Source organism: Lampetra fluviatilis, chromosome 10 (assembly GCF_964198595.1).
Source record: "Lampetra fluviatilis chromosome 10, kcLamFluv1.1, whole genome shotgun sequence".
Lineage (NCBI taxonomy): Eukaryota > Metazoa > Chordata > Hyperoartia > Petromyzontiformes > Petromyzontidae > Lampetra > Lampetra fluviatilis.
The window spans coordinates 6,238,882-6,255,779 of NC_136284.1; the positions used below are offsets into that span (position 1 = coordinate 6,238,882).

The 16,898-nt window shown below is 48.6% G+C and overlaps 1 protein-coding gene across 3 annotated transcripts in view; it reads left to right on the forward strand.

Annotated features, from left to right (window-relative positions):
- The first annotated feature begins 16,309 nt into the window (after positions 1-16,309).
- ANKH (ANKH inorganic pyrophosphate transport regulator) overlaps positions 16,310-16,898 on the forward strand; it is a 29,430-nt gene continuing 28,841 nt past the window's right edge. The window contains exon 1 of one of the 3 annotated variants that reach the window (XM_078860303.1): positions 16,310-16,433. The gene's annotated coding sequence lies outside the window, so the exon portion shown is untranslated. Of the gene's footprint in view, positions 16,434-16,502; positions 16,844-16,898 lie in introns of those variants that run through there. The other 2 variants (XM_078860302.1, XM_078860301.1) reach the window with 2 other exon arrangements.

Here is a 16,898-nt window from a genome sequence, read left to right on the forward strand (position 1 = left end):
TATGAACAGTATCCGATTAAGCGTCATTTGTTGTATTTATGTCACCACGTTGCATTTTTTCTATCGACAGGGCCCGTCAACTCTGCCACCCAAGTCCAATTGACGCCATGTTACAAAGCGGCTGCTATAACTCTTCGCTTCTTTCGGTAAAGTCACGTAGGGATAAAATAACATTAAATCACGACGTTTCGGGCTCAACACAAGCGCCCGTCATCAGATGACGTCGTGAAAACTTAAAATATCGATTACGACTACTGTTTGTCCAACTTCAACCGGGCTAAGCAGTTTTCTCGAAGGTCCGCTATTATTTATATCTTCACACAATCATCTACTTGCATCTCCACACATTTGTTAAAACATTCAAAAACTTTACAACAAAAACCTACAATATTAAGACGAGTTTACCCAATTGCTGTTGTTCCAATTCCACACGACGTAACGTGGAAGCCCTCAGCACGATCGATCAAAATCCTCGAACGCTGATTGGTCCGCATCGTCTCCGAGATGCCACTCGGGGGACCAATCGCGTGCGAGCCTTGCGACGACAAATTCAAAGCGACTGGATAATTGAAACTATACTGGGAGGAACCTCCTGGTTACACCAGTCCACAGGGGATTATTGTGTCCGTCCGTCCGTCGTGAAGGGAGGGGCTGGGTGGGGAGGGGTGGGTGGGGCTGGGTGGGGAGGGTGGGGCTGGGGAGGAGCTGGGTGGGGAGGGGCTGGATGGGGAGGGAGGGGCTGGGTGGGGAGGGAGGGGCTGGGTGGAGAGGGTGGGGCTGGGAGGGGAGGGTGGGGAGGAGCTGGGTGGGGAGGAGCTGGGTGGGGAGAGTGAGGAAGGGTTGGGTGGGCTGGGTGTGGAGGGGCTGGTTGGGGAGGGTGGGGAGGGTGGGGCTGAGTGGGGGGTGGGAGGGGTGGGGCTGGGTGTGGAGGGGCTGGGTGGGGAGGGGCTGGGTGAGCAGGGTGGGGCTGAGTGGGGGGTGGGAGGGGTGGGGCTGGGTGGGGAGGGGCTGGTCACCCTGTGGTGCCCTGATAAAACTCAACGTTTAACCTACTCACGCCGGCTTGTGCCCGCCCTCACAGTCGGGCATATTTGCGGATTACACCACGCCGCCGTTGACCCTGGCCATTGACCGAGCAACCCAACGTTCCTACCAGCTCCCTCCGCAGGAATGTGTTACTCGACAGCAGCACTGTGGTGTGAAGCGCGCGCACACATTCATTATAACGTAGCAGTATTTTCGTTGTACATTATTGTCTTGTCCAGTACTTGTATTTTACATTATATATTCTCAAACTTAAGTGTCCTACAATTTAGTGTAAAAGGTGCGACCACGCAATGTTTTGCTGACCCCACTGTTATCGGAATGGGCTCCACTAGAGGGAACCTTAGAGTATTAGAAATAAAAATGCCGTTGTCATATCTGAATATCTACAAAAAATATGCGTCCATTGGCACACAGCTCATTAAAAAAAGTATATGGGTGACCTGGGTAAAATTCAAGTCCAACAATTTTTCGCAGAAAAGCATGTGCCGGAATATGACATACACTACAGCAGGGGTCTCAAACTCGCGGCCCGCGGGCCAATTGCGGCCCTCGGGACGATATTTTGTGGCCCCCACCTTAATATGAAAGTTTAATGTTAGTGCGGCCCGCGAGTTTAATTTTATAGCAACCTCGCTGTTAGCTGCTGTGTGGGACAATGTTATGATGTTCTGGTTTCCTACTGTGTGCCTGTCCAGTGAATGCGGCATGCATGTGAGTGACATGGGGGGCGGGGTCGTGTGTGTGTGTGTTTGTGTACGTGTGAGAGTGAGTGAGAGAGACAGCCGGGAGAGAAAAGAGTGGCTTTGGAAGTGCGGAGAGCAGGAGGGTGAAATTCATAGTTTTCCGCCCTCTTTCGCGCAGGTCATGATGTATCCAGTGCTTCATTTGTAAAGCACAAGGTGCCGGAACGCTAAGTACATATGACAGCGCAGGTACGACGAGCACAGGTCCCGGAACGCACGTAAAACGATGCTTAAAACAGCACACACATGCCACTTACAATGCAGTGGGACTTATTTAGGCTAAACTGCAGTGACGGTATCAGTCTTTGTGTCAGTGATTAATAAAGTGGCATCTTGAGCAAAGGCAACTTCTGTGTCCAGCGGAGAAAACGAACGGAACACACACACACAATTTGTTAAATTGAAGGCAAATTCAAGGGACACCACGGCTCCTTTAGGCAGACGGATTATTCTAAACCGCAGCAGTTTATAACACGTCATTGAGCTAATATCTACATTTTACAGTCTGGGCTGTTTTACATTATTATTTACACCTGATATGTGTGGATGAATTTTAATGATTTTAATTCCCTCATCCTCTGGTGGTGACATTTACACACCGAGCCACAGACTGTACATGACGATGTGCATAATTATTTTGGTTCATCTTAGAAGTCTGCATTTGATATTTTATGAAATTGTGATGCTGTTGTTAAGAAAGCTTTATACTGGTAGGAACGAAGTGGACCAGATCACCAATAGATTAATGTGTCCGTCCGTCCGTCCGTGTATCAACATCGCCCCCTACTGCAAACACTTGGCATGACCCTGTCCGACAAGATGGCCGCCCGCTCCCCCTGCGATCTGTGAATTAAACAAGATGGCCGTCGCTTCCGGCGCATCACGGCAAAACTTTAAACTTTGCTTCAAAATGACTTTACTGAAACGGAGCACGTTTTTAAAAAAAATTACTTTACTGAAACGCAGCACGTTTTTTTGACACAGAGACAAGAAACATTTATTAACACAGAGACGAGATACATTTAATCGCCTTATTTGTGCACGAAAAGCACGGCGCGAGGCCTAGTGCGGCAGGCTTCGCGAGGCCTAGTGCGGCAGGCTTATTAACACAGAGATGAAACGCAGCACGTTTATTTTAGAAAAAAATTACTTTACTGAAACGCAGCACGTTTTTTTAACACAGAGACAAGAAACATTTATTAACACAGAGACGAGATACATTTAATCTCCTTATTTGTGCACGAAAAGCACGGCGCGAGGCCTAGTGCGGCAGACTTCGCGAGGCCTAGTGCGGCAGGCTTCGCGAGGCCTAGTGCAGAAGGTGGTGGTGGGGTGGTGGTGGTGGGGGGTGGTGGTGGGGGGTGGTGAGAGGGCTGGTGGGAGGGGTGGTGTTGAGGGTGGTGTTGGGGGGTCTTTAAATCTCACAGCGTTTCTTGTCAAAACAAACACTTTTAATTAACGTTACACTAGAATACAGTAATTTTTTCTTTAACTCCTCTATACCCGGTCGATATCCCTGTACCGGTACTAAGTATTATTCCTACCAGCCCACCCCGCAGGGTCCTGTTTATATAACTTGTTAGATTATCTTGTTATTACGTGGCCACAAATTAGTAATTCATCCACCGATGTCAACAGGGGCTCCGTAATTTTCGAGTGATTACATTATATTGTTATATTTAATTTTAATCATTCCTTTAAAAACTTTTTTTAATATTCATATTTTTTTCGATACGAGAGGTACCGGATCTGCTCAAATAAGTCCCGGAACGCAGGCAAGCCAACACGCCGGCACAAAGTAAGCACAAAAATGTATAGAAAAATATGATGATGTGACTGAAGGCAGCGAAAGCCCCGACAGTGGCCAGCAGCATTTGAACCCCGTGGTCACACAATGACGCTGCCTCATATAGTCTTCTCCTCTCTCTCTTTCGGCTCTCCACTGTGCGCGGACTGGAGCGCGTCAAAGCGCAGATCCACAGCTCATCCCGGCTCAGATCCCCGTGCTTTGAACAGAAGCGTGTATAGTAGCAGCCGCTACAGCTGTGTCTGCCTGTGACTGGGGTGTGGGGACGAAATCTGATGGGAACGCATTACCCTCCCCCCCCATAATCTACGCATCTGTTGTTACCGGAAAAAGCGGAAATGACGTGCATTTGCGGAAATTACGTCTCCGTGCATCGCTGGTTGGCTAAACACTTGACTGAAACTTTATTGCGTGAGCGACAGCAAGTGGAATGAATATATATCTTGTCACATAGCCCCAATCATGTCTTTTTCAAAGCCTGCAGTGAAGAGAAAGGTTGGTGACGAGTACAGACAATTTCAGGAAAAGTGGGAGATGCAATATTTCTTTGTTGAGCACATGAGCACCCCGACGTGTCTTATTTGTACAGAAAAAGTTGCGGTGCACAAGGAATAAAACCTCAAACGTCATTACTCAACTAGACATGCTGAGGAGTATGCAAAATACCAGGGAGATGAGAGAGCCAACCGGGTTGCCAATCTTAAAACATGTCTACTGAGGCAACAAAATGTCTTCAAGAAAGCAACCAAAGAGAATAATGCAGCAGTCGAAGTAAGCTACGTGGTTAGTGAGATGATTGCTAAGGCAGGAAAGCCATTCACAGAAGGCGAATTTATCAAAAAGTGCATTTTACAGGCTGCAAGCATAGTCTGTCCGGAAAAGAAAGGTCAGTTTAGCAACATCAGCCTTTCTGCTAACACCGTGGCAGAGCGCATTTCTGACCTGTCAAGTGACATTTATGATCAACTGCGTGAGAAAGCCAAATTTGTCAATGCATACTCAGTCGCTCTTGATGACAGTTCAGACATCACTGACACTACTCAGCTCACAATATATGTCCGTGGTGTTGATGACAATTTTGAAGTGATGGAAGCGTTCCTCACAGTAATTCCAATGCATGGCCACACCACCGCTCAGGAGATATGTTGCCAGCTGTGTGATGCCATTGTGAATGCCGGTTTGCCATGGAAGAAGTTTGTTGGAATAACAACCGACGAAGCGCCATCAATGACAGGGAGGAAAAATGGACTGGTGGCACTTGTTCAAAGAAAACTAGAAGAGGAGGGTGTGGAGGAGGCCATTGTTCTGCACTGCATCATCCATCAGCAGGCCCTTTGCAGCAAATGCCTGAAGTTTGACAATGTGATGTCTGTTGTTGTGAAATGCATCAACCAAATCAGATCCAGGGGCTTAAAGCACCGGATGTTCCGTACTTTTTTAGAGGAAATGGAGTCAGAATATGAGGATGTGCTCTACTTCACCGAGGTACATTGGCTCAGCAGGGGAAACGTCTTGAAGAGATTTTTTGAGTTGAGAGCAGAAGTGAAAGCCTTCATGGAGAAGGATGGGGTGGCTGTTCCTGTGCTAAGTGATCCCAAATGGCTCATGGACTTAGCTTTTCTTGTTGACATCACGCATGAGCTGAATGTACTGAACAAGAAGTTACAAGGCCAGGGGCAGCTCGTCAGTGCTGCCTATGACGTGAGAGCATTCTCCACAAAACTTGTGTTATGGAAAGCCCAGCTCTCTCAGACAAACCTTTTCCATTTCCCAGCATGCAAGGCAATCCTGAATGCAGGCACACCATTCAGTGGTGAGAAGTATGTTGATGCCATTTTGAGGCTACAGGAGGAATTTGATCACAGATTTGCAGACTTCAAGACGCACAGAGCCACTTTTCAAATTTTTGCGGATCCCTTCTCCTTTGATGTGCAAGATGCCCCTCCTGTGCTTCAAATGGAGCTCATTGACCTGCAGTGCAACTCTGACCTCAAAGCCAAGTTCAGGGAGGTGAGTGAAAAAGAAGACAAGCTTGGGCAATTTTTGCGAGAATTGAACCCCAGCTTCCCTGAGCTTTCCCGAATGTTCAAGCAGACCATGTGCCTTTTTGGGAGCACATATTTTTTTCGTGAAAAGCTCTTCTCCACCTTGAACTTCAATACGTCCAAGTACAGGTCCAGACTTACTGATGATCATCTTCAAGCCATACTGAGGGTCTCAACTGCTTCCTCCCTCAAGCCAAATGTGGCTCAGCTATGTGAGAGGAAACGCTGCCAGGTCTCTGGCAGCAAGAAGTAGGCAAGAAAAGCCATGTTCAGAAGAACCGTTCATGTTCTTCAATATTCTATTCATGTTCAAAATAACCCATTAAGTTAAATAACTGTTAGTAATGACATTTGAGAAGTTTGGATTTTTTTAGCAAAGTTTTTTTTTGTGAAATACCTGATGCGGCCCAGCCTCACCCAGATACTGCCTCCAGCGGCCCCCAGGTAATTTGAGTTTGAGACCCCTGCACTACAGGAATGCAAAGATTTCACTGTAGATCATCAGAGCACAAGCTGACATGAAAACCTGAAACACGTGTACAGCAGGGGTGGTGAACCTTCAACGTCTTACTAAGGGCCACGCAAGATAATTGTTTATTTTACCCTTTTTTCTGGCAACAAAACTGACACCTTTTTTACAAGCAGTCATGTTTGCATTGACCACAATACCTGCAGTCGGAATGCAAAACAAAAAAGCATTCCGACTGCAGGTATTGTGGTCAATGCAAACATGACTCCTCGTAAAAAAGGTGTCAGTTTTGTTGCCAGATAAAAGGGTAAAAAAACAATTATCATATCTTGTTACTGGCAAATGAGGTTCCAATGGTGACTACGCAGGAGCTTCACACATGAACACACTCCTTAGCATCCAATAATAACGTGAAACATATTCAAGGCTCTACTTTAATAAATGTGATACAATTCGAAAAATAATGTTGCTTTGTCAAAAATATTCTTCTCCAATACCCAATTAGCACAGCTAAGATGTTTTCACGTGGTTCATTTAGAAGTGGTAGGCCCAATGTGGCCATGGGCTGCAAGAACGCTTTGGCCTGCGGCCTGAAGGTTATCCAGCCCTGTTCTACAGTCATGGGCTTAGGGTTGCCACTTGTCCTGGGTTTCCCAAGGTAATTCTCTTGTTGAGGTAGCTGTCCTGAAAAATGTGTAAGTCGCCATAGGACATTAAACGTGTCAATGTTGTTTTTAATGTCCTTACATGTATGTGTAGTTCTCTCTTTACGTTTCGTGATATTCTTCTTCCCAACGTCTGTTTTTGGTAGTTTAGAGGTGGCATTTATTACATTGGATTGATCAGTGTGAGTGTTCACACATAGGCACAGGGTAAGGTGGTTTATGTGCCCTGCAGTGTAGCCAGCTGGCTGCGTTGTGACCACATAATGGTGGCATTGTACTACCAGCACCCAGTGCACGTGCCCTGCGTCTCCGTTAGAATTTAGGAGTCTGTATAATTCATTTAAACATTGGCACTGGGAAAAAGAATGCAACTGACTGGGGAAAAAACGCATAGTTTGGCATTCTTGCTGCTATGAGATTCAGACTTCAATAATTATTAGTCCATGCGCCAGAGCAGAAATTGGCACCACCGAAGGGAGAAAAACTAAAGTAGTCTTGATGTATTTATACGAATATAAAGAGTTAAATGGTTATCACATCATTCACTGCAGTTGGCCACATAAAGAAATTGACACCACTAAAGTTATGCGACCTCAGGTGGGGAAGAAAATTCAAGTTTTTGTACTGTACATCTGTATGAAAACCTAAAACATTCGAATTGCATCAATGCATGTCCATTGAAGAGCGAAACAACAGTGGGATATCTACGATTTAGTTGCTCAAAGATCGAATTAAGTTTCCAATTTCAGAATGGACCTCAGTGGCCCCATGGTGTCCTGTCTTGTAGATGCTATGCAAACATTTCTTAACACGCAGCAGCATTTTAGCAATCCTAACTCTGCTGTTCAGTCCCAAAAGTTGTTTACACTAAACCATAACATCCAGAAGGGTCACGGAGGTTCACATGAATGGAGTACCCACACATGTTTAGCAGTCTCACACAGACCACATCTGTGCTCGCCTGGGCAATTCCAGACTTGCGATGCTCATGATTATACAATACCACGTGCGGTAGGCAAGATAGAGAAAACACTGGGGCTGCTGTTAGTGCTGTATGATTGTAGGTGTGGGAGTCACTCAACACGTATATAAATCAACTAATTCCACATATTACAACCTTACATTTGCAACACAATATATTCAGCGAACAAATAAAATCATAAATAAATAACAATTGAAACACAACGCACCATAATATTCTAATTATGTGATTCCAATGACGAAATGCATTCATGTATATGATGTATACAGCCTCGTTTGCGATTTCATGGTTCAAAGGAATTAGTGACCAGGTCTTTTGCTTTATCAGCCCTATTTAATCAGCACGGTAGTGGTCAGAGTTTTCTTGTTTAAACAGCCGATCGACCAAAAAAAGTAGACTAATACCTCGATATACGAAGTAGATGCGTTTCTGTCCTTAGCGCTCGTGACGTCACTCCACATCGACCAGCCCCCCTCATTAATGTTCATGAGCAGGTGACGTCCTCCAAATGGACACCCCCCCCACTCCTCTTCATTAATAATCATGAGTGGGTGACGTCACTCAATATGGAGTACTCCCCCACTTACTAATAATCATGAACAGTGACGTCACTTCACATCGAACAGCCCCCCTCATTAATAATCATGAGCAGGTGACGTCACTCCAAATGGACACCCCCCCTCATTAATAATCATGAGCAGGTGACGTCACTCCACATGGATCACCCCCCTCATTAATAATCATGAGCAGGTGACGTCACTCCACATGGATTACCCCCCCTCATTAATAATCATGATCAGGTGACGTCACTCCACATGGATCACCCCCCTCATTAATAATCATGAGCAGGTGACGTCACTCCACATGGATCACCCCCCTCATTAATAATCATGATCAGGTGACGTCACTCCACATGGATCACCCCCCTCATTAATAATCATGATCAGGTGACGTCACTCCACATCGAACAGCCCCCCTCATTAATAATCATGAGCAGGTGACGTCACTCCACATGGATCACCCCCCCTCATTAATAATCATGAGCAGGTGACGTCATTCCACATGGATCACCCCCCCTCATTAATAATCATGAGCAGGTGACGTCACTCCACATGGATCACCCCCCTCATTAATAATCATGAGCAGGTGACGTCACTCCACATGGATCACCCCCCCCTCATTAATAATCATGAGCAGGTGACGTCACTCCACATGGATCACCCCCCTCATTAATAATCATGATCAGGTGACGTCACTCCACATGGATCACCCCCCTCATTAATAATCATGATCAGGTGACGTCACTCCACATCGAACAGCCCCCCTCATTAATAATCATGAGCAGGTGACGTCACTCCACATGGATCACCCCCCCTCATTAATAATCATGAGCAGGTGACGTCATTCCACATGGATCACCCCCCCTCATTAATAATCATGAGCAGGTGACGTCACTCCACATGGATCACCCCCCCCTCATTAATAATCATGAGCAGGTGACGTCACTCCACATGGATCACCCCCCTCATTAATAATCATGAGCAGGTGACGTCACTCCACATGGATCACCCCCCCCTCATTAATAATCATGAGCAGGTGACGTCACTCCACATGGATCACCCCACCTCAATAATAATTAGCGGGTGACGTCACTCCACATGGGGGGGGGCGAGGCGCCTCCTCCCCCCTCCTCGGCGTCAACTCACAACCCTCACTACAAAGGCAGAACCCCACGTCACGTGATCTCCGTAGCGCTGTTGAGACATTAAAGTAAAAATGACGTCATATGAACAAGGGATTATATCCTTTAAATTTAATAGGTCTTTGTCACCGCGCCCTTACAAATTGCACACGAATTGATGCAAATGAATATCACGTCGCGGTCTGATTTTCGCTTGCAAATACACCCGTCCTTGGACGGGCAAAAGGCTAGTATAGAATAAGGGGCCGTCCATAAATGACGTCACGCACCTAGGGGGGGTCAGACATTAGTGACGATGTTTGACGATGGGGGGGGGGGGTGAGAAATGTGACGTCACATCAAAATGGGCAACTTTAAATAAATATAGACAACACGTTCTACTTAATGAAATAGACTTTTTAATAAATGTTTTCTCCTACAACATCAGAGTGCAGCGCCACATTAAATACGCACTACGATGACAATAGCTTAAAGCGATTTGAAGCATGTTTTATTTTGGGGGGGGCAGAGCTTTGTGACGTCATATTTGAGGAGGGGTTCTGACTTTTTGTGACGCCGTGTGACGAAGGGGGGGGGGGTCAAAAATCGTCCAAAATCGCATGACGTCATTTATGGACGGCCCCTAACTTATAACATTGATACTATGAGGATGCGTCCTAGACTTCATAACTTACCATTCATATTGTAAACAAAGACAATTTATATTGAAAATAAGATTTCATTTTATTCTGTTCGGTGTTAAAATAAAAAAAACTAATAAACATTGCGATGTTATTCTACACTATTTTTATTTTATCAGATGTGCAACGCTCAATAATTCATCTTATTAGAATGTTATTGTTATTCATATAACACCGCAAATCCAAACGTATTATCTATTTTTTCAAGTGTACAGTATCTATTTATAATTTTACTTTATTTTTAGCTTTCTGTTTAAATTAATAGTAAAATTTTGGATATCCACTCATTCTTTTATCGATAGTAATAGGTGTAGAGCTTTGTGCAAGCTACTTTTCTGATGGAATTTAAGCGTTATAAAAAAAATTTGAAATTAAAATAATTATTTCTAACCTACACATTCACAAAATGACAGCTCAACATCAAAATCACGACTCAGGTGGCACGGGAGCAGGCTCAGAGTTCTATATACGCCCAATAGAACAGACGAGTCTTCAACTCTCTCAAAAAAAGTGGGGACGAATTGGATATTCCGAATGTGCAGCGGGACGTCATTCCAGCCCTCTGTGCCAGGTGAACTACGTATATGACACGTGGTTGAGATTAGAGGGCCCATAAATGAGAGCGTGGTGTTAGAGAACAGTGATATTAAACTCAATCCTTGGGCTGATAGGGGAGCCAGAATGTTTTGAGTGCCTTTTATGGATAACAAGAACTGTACGTGAGAGGTTTGGCATTGCTGAAAGTCTACTTCATGTTTTTGGCTGATGCCCGCAAAAAGAGCAGCGTTGCAGCAGTCGAGACGACCGCCGACGGTACAACAACACAATCCCGAGGTGTTTGCCACAGCACACACACAGTCACATCCAGTCACACACACACAGCACACACACACAGTCACATCCAGTCACACACAGTCACATCCAGCCTCACTGCTCCACACACACACAGTCACATCCAGTCACACACAGTCACACACACACAGCACACACACACACAGTCACATCCAGCCACACTGCTCCACACACACACAGTCACATCCAGCCACACTGCTACACACACACACAGTCACATCCAGCCTCACTGCTCCACACACACACAGTCACATCCAGTCACACTGCTACACACACACAGTCACATCCAGCCTCACTGCTCCACACACACACAGTCACATCCAGCCTCACTGCTACACACACACACTCACATCCAGCCTCACTGCTACACACACACAGTCACATCCAGCCACACTGCTCCACACACACACAGTCACATCCAGCCTCACTGCTACACACACACAGTCACATCCAGCCTCACTGCTACACACACACACAGTCACATCCAGCCTCACTGCTACACACACACACAGTCACATCCAGCCACACTGCTCCACACACACACAGTCACATCCAGCCACACTGCTCCACACACACACAGTCACATCCAGCCTCACTGCTACACACACACACAGTCACATCCAGCCACACTGCTCCACACACACACAGTCACATCCAGCCTCACTGCTACACACACACAGTCACATCCAGCCTCACTGCTACACACACACAGTCACATCCAGCTTCACTGCTGCACACACACACACTCACATCCAGCCTCACTGCTGCACACACACACACTCACATCCAGCCTCACTGCTACACACACACACAGTCACATCCTGCCTCACTGCTACACACACACACAGTCACATCCAGCCACACTGCTCCACACACACACAGTCACATCCAGCCACACTGCTACACACACACACAGTCACATCCAGCCTCACTGCTCCACACACACACAGTCACATCCAGCCTCACTGCTACACACACACACAGTCACATCCAGCCACACTGCTACACACACACACAGTCACATCCAGCCTCACTGCTACACACACACACAGTCACATCCAGCCTCACTGCTACACACACACACACAGTCACATCCAGCCTCACTGCTGCACACACACACACTCACATCCAGCCTCACTGCTGCACACACACACACTCACATCCAGCCTCACTGCTACACACACACACTCACATCCAGCCTCACTGCTGCACACACACACACACTCACATCCAGCCTCACTGCTCCACACACACACAGTCACATCCAGCCTCACTGCTGCACACACACACACTCACATCCAGCCTCACTGCTACACACACACAGTCACATCCAGCCTCACTGCTCCACACACACACAGTCACATCCAGCCTCACTGCTACACACACACTTACATCCAGCCACACTGCTCCACACACACACAGTCACATCCAGCCTCACTGCTGCACACACACACACTCACATCCAGCCACACTGCTCCACACACTCACAGTCACATCCAGCCTCACTGCTCCACACACACACAGTCACATCCAGCCTCACTGCTACACACACACACAGTCACATCCAGCCACACTGCTCCACACACACACAGTCACATCCAGCCTCACTGCTCCACACACACACAGTCACATCCAGCCTCACTGCTACACACACACACAGTCACATCCAGCCACACTGCTCCACACACACACAGTCACATCCAGCCACACTGCTCCACACACACACAGTCACATCCAGCTACACTGCTCCACACACACACAGTCACATCCAGCCTCACTGCTACACACACACACAGTCACATCCAGCTACACTGCTCCACACACTCACAGTCACATCCAGCCACACTGCTCCACACACACACAGTCACATCCAGCCTCACTGCTCCACACACACAGTCACATCCAGCCTCACTGCTACACACACTCACAGTCACATCCAGCCACACTGCTACACACACACAGTCACATCCAGCCTCACTGCTCCACACACACAGTCACATCCAGCCTCACTGCTACACACACACACAGTCACATCCAGCCACACTGCTACACACACACAGTCACATCCAGCCTCACTGCTACACACACACACAGTCACATCCAGCCACACTGCTCCACACACACACAGTCACATCCAGCCTCACTGCTACACACACACAGTCACATCCAGCCTCACTGCTCCACACACACACAGTCACATCCAGCCACACTGCTACACACACACACAGTCACATCCAGCCTCACTGCTCCACACACACACAGTCACATCCAGCCTCACTGCTACACACACACACAGTCACATCCAGCCACACTGCTCCACACACACACAGTCACATCCAGCCTCACTGCTCCACACACACACAGTCACATCCAGCTACACTGCTACACACACACACAGTCACATCCAGCCTCACTGCTCCACACACACAGTCACATCCAGCCACACTGCTCCACACACACACAGTCACATCCAGCCACACTGCTCCACACACACACAGTCACATCCAGCCTCACTGCTACACACACACAGTCACATCCAGCCTCACTGCTCCACACACACAGTCACATCCAGCCTCACTGCTACACACACACAGTCACATCCAGCCTCACTGCTACACACACACACAGTCACATCCAGCCTCACTGCTACACACACACACAGTCACATCCAGCCACACTGCTCCACACACACACAGTCACATCCAGCCTCACTGCTCCACACACACACAGTCACATCCAGCCACACTGCTCCACACACACACAGTCACATCCAGCCTCACTGCTCCACACACACACAGTCACATCCAGCCACACTGCTCCACACACACACAGTCACATCCAGCCACACTGCTCCACACACACACAGTCACATCCAGCCTCACTGCTACACACACACACAGTCACATCCAGCCTCACTGCTACACACACACACAGTCACATCCAGCCTCACTGCTCCACACACACACAGTCACATCCAGCCTCACTGCTACACACACACAGTCACATCCAGCCTCACTGCTCCACACACACACAGTCACATCCAGCCTCACTGCTACACACACACAGTCACATCCAGCCTCACTGCTCCACACACACACAGTCACATCCAGCCTCACTGCTACACACACACACAGTCACATCCAGCCACACTGCTCCACACACACACAGTCACATCCAGCCTCACTGCTACACACACACACAGTCACATCCAGCCTCACTGCTCCACACACACACAGTCACATCCAGCCTCACTGCTACACACACACAGTCACATCCAGCCTCACTGCTACACACACACTCACATCCAGCCACACTGCTCCACACACTCACAGTCACATCCAGCCTCACTGCTACACACACACACAGTCACATCCAGCCTCACTGCTACACACACACTCACATCCAGCCACACTGCTCCACACACACACAGTCACATCCAGCCTCACTGCTACACACACACACAGTCACATCCAGCCTCACTGCTCCACACACACACAGTCACATCCAGCCTCACTGCTACACACACACACAGTCACATCCAGCCTCACTGCTCCACACACTCACAGTCACATCCAGCCACACACAGTCACACACACACAGTCACATCCAGCCTCACTGCTACACACACACACAGTCACATCCAGCCTCACTGCTACACACACACTCACATCCAGCCACACTGCTCCACACACACACAGTCACATCCAGCCTCACTGCTACACACACAGTCACATCCAGCCTCACTGCTACACACACACAGTCACATCCAGCCACACTGCTCCACACACACACAGTCACATCCAGCCACACTGCTACACACACACACAGTCACATCCAGCCTCACTGCTACACACACACACAGTCACATCCAGCCACACACAGTCACACACACACAGTCACATCCAGCCACACTGCTCCACACACTCACAGTCACATCCAGCCACACTGCTACACACACACACACAGTCACATCCAGCCACACTGCTCCACACACTCACAGTCACATCCAGCCACACTGCTACACACACACACAGTCACATCCAGCCTCACTGCTCCACACACACACAGTCACATCCAGCCTCACTGCTACACACACACAGTCACATCCAGCCTCACTGCTACACACACACTCACATCCAGCCACACTGCTCCACACACACACAGTCACATCCAGCCTCACTGCTACACACACACACACAGTCACATCCAGCCACACTGCTCCACACACACACAGTCACATCCAGCTACACTGCTACACACACACACAGTCACATCCAGCCACACTGCTCCACACACACACAGTCACATCCAGTCACACTGCTACACACACACACAGTCACATCCAGCCTCACTGCTCCACACACACACAGTCACATCCAGCCTCACTGCTACACACACACACAGTCACATCCAGCCTCACTGCTACACACACACAGTCACATCCAGCCACACTGCTCCACACACACACAGTCACATCCAGCCACACTGCTACACACACACACAGTCACATCCAGCCACACTGCTCCACACACACACAGTCACATCCAGCCTCACTGCTACACACACACACAGTCACATCCAGCCACACTGCTCCACTCACACACAGTCACATCCAGCCACACTGCTACACACACAGTCACATCCAGCCTCACTGCTCCACACACTCACAGTCACATCCAGCCACACTGCTACACACACACAGTCACATCCAGCCTCACTGCTACACACACACACACTCACATCCAGCCACACTGCTCCACACACTCACAGTCACATCCAGCCACACTGCTCCACACACACACAGTCACATCCAGCCTCACTGCTACACACACACACAGTCACATCCAGCCACACTGCTACACACACACACAGTCACATCCAGCCACACTGCTACACACACACACACAGTCACATCCAGCCTCACTGCTCCACACACACACAGTCACATCCAGCCACACTGCTACACACACACACAGTCACATCCAGCCACACTGCTACACACACACACACAGTCACATCCAGCCTCACTGCTCCACACACACACAGTCACATCCAGCCTCACTGCTACACACACACACAGTCACATCCAGCCACACTGCTACACACACACACAGTCACATCCAGCCACACTGCTACACACACACACAGTCACATCCAGCCACACTGCTACACACACACAGTCACATCCAGCCACACTGCTACACACACACACAGTCACATCCAGCCTCACTGCTCCAACACACACAATCAAGCCACACCACCACACACACAATCCAGCCACCCCCCCCCCACACACAATTCAGCCACACCACCCTCCCACACACACAAACGCACAACAAACTCGCAGCCCACAGAGCCCAGCCCACTGCTGTGAGCATTGACGCAGCTGCCACGCTGCGCAAGTGCCACCCCATCACTGCCCCCCAAGCAGCTGTGATCGGGTAGACAACAACAACAACAACACACAGGCACACGACAGGGTGGTGGGCTGGAGGCCGACGGCTACGACACAACAAGATGTAGAGAGAGGGCAGAGATAGAGAGACAGAGAGACACACACACACGGGTTTGAGAGATTGAGAAGGGAGGGCTTCATGCCCAATGTCTGCGGCGTGGGTGGATGGAGAGCACAGAGCACGCAAGGAGGGGGTGGGGGTGGTGACACACGACGTGGCAGACAGGGGAGAGAGTGAGAGAGAGAGGACAGATATAAACAGACACAGAGACACACACACGGGTTTGTACGAGATTGAGGAGGGAGGGCTTCATGCCCAACGTCTGCGACCGGCGGCGGTGGCGGCGTGGGTGTGTGGGTGGGTAGCACAGAGCACGCAAGGAGGAGGCGGTGGGGGTGAGGACAGATATAGACACGCAGACACACGGTGGAGACACGAGGAGCCAGACAA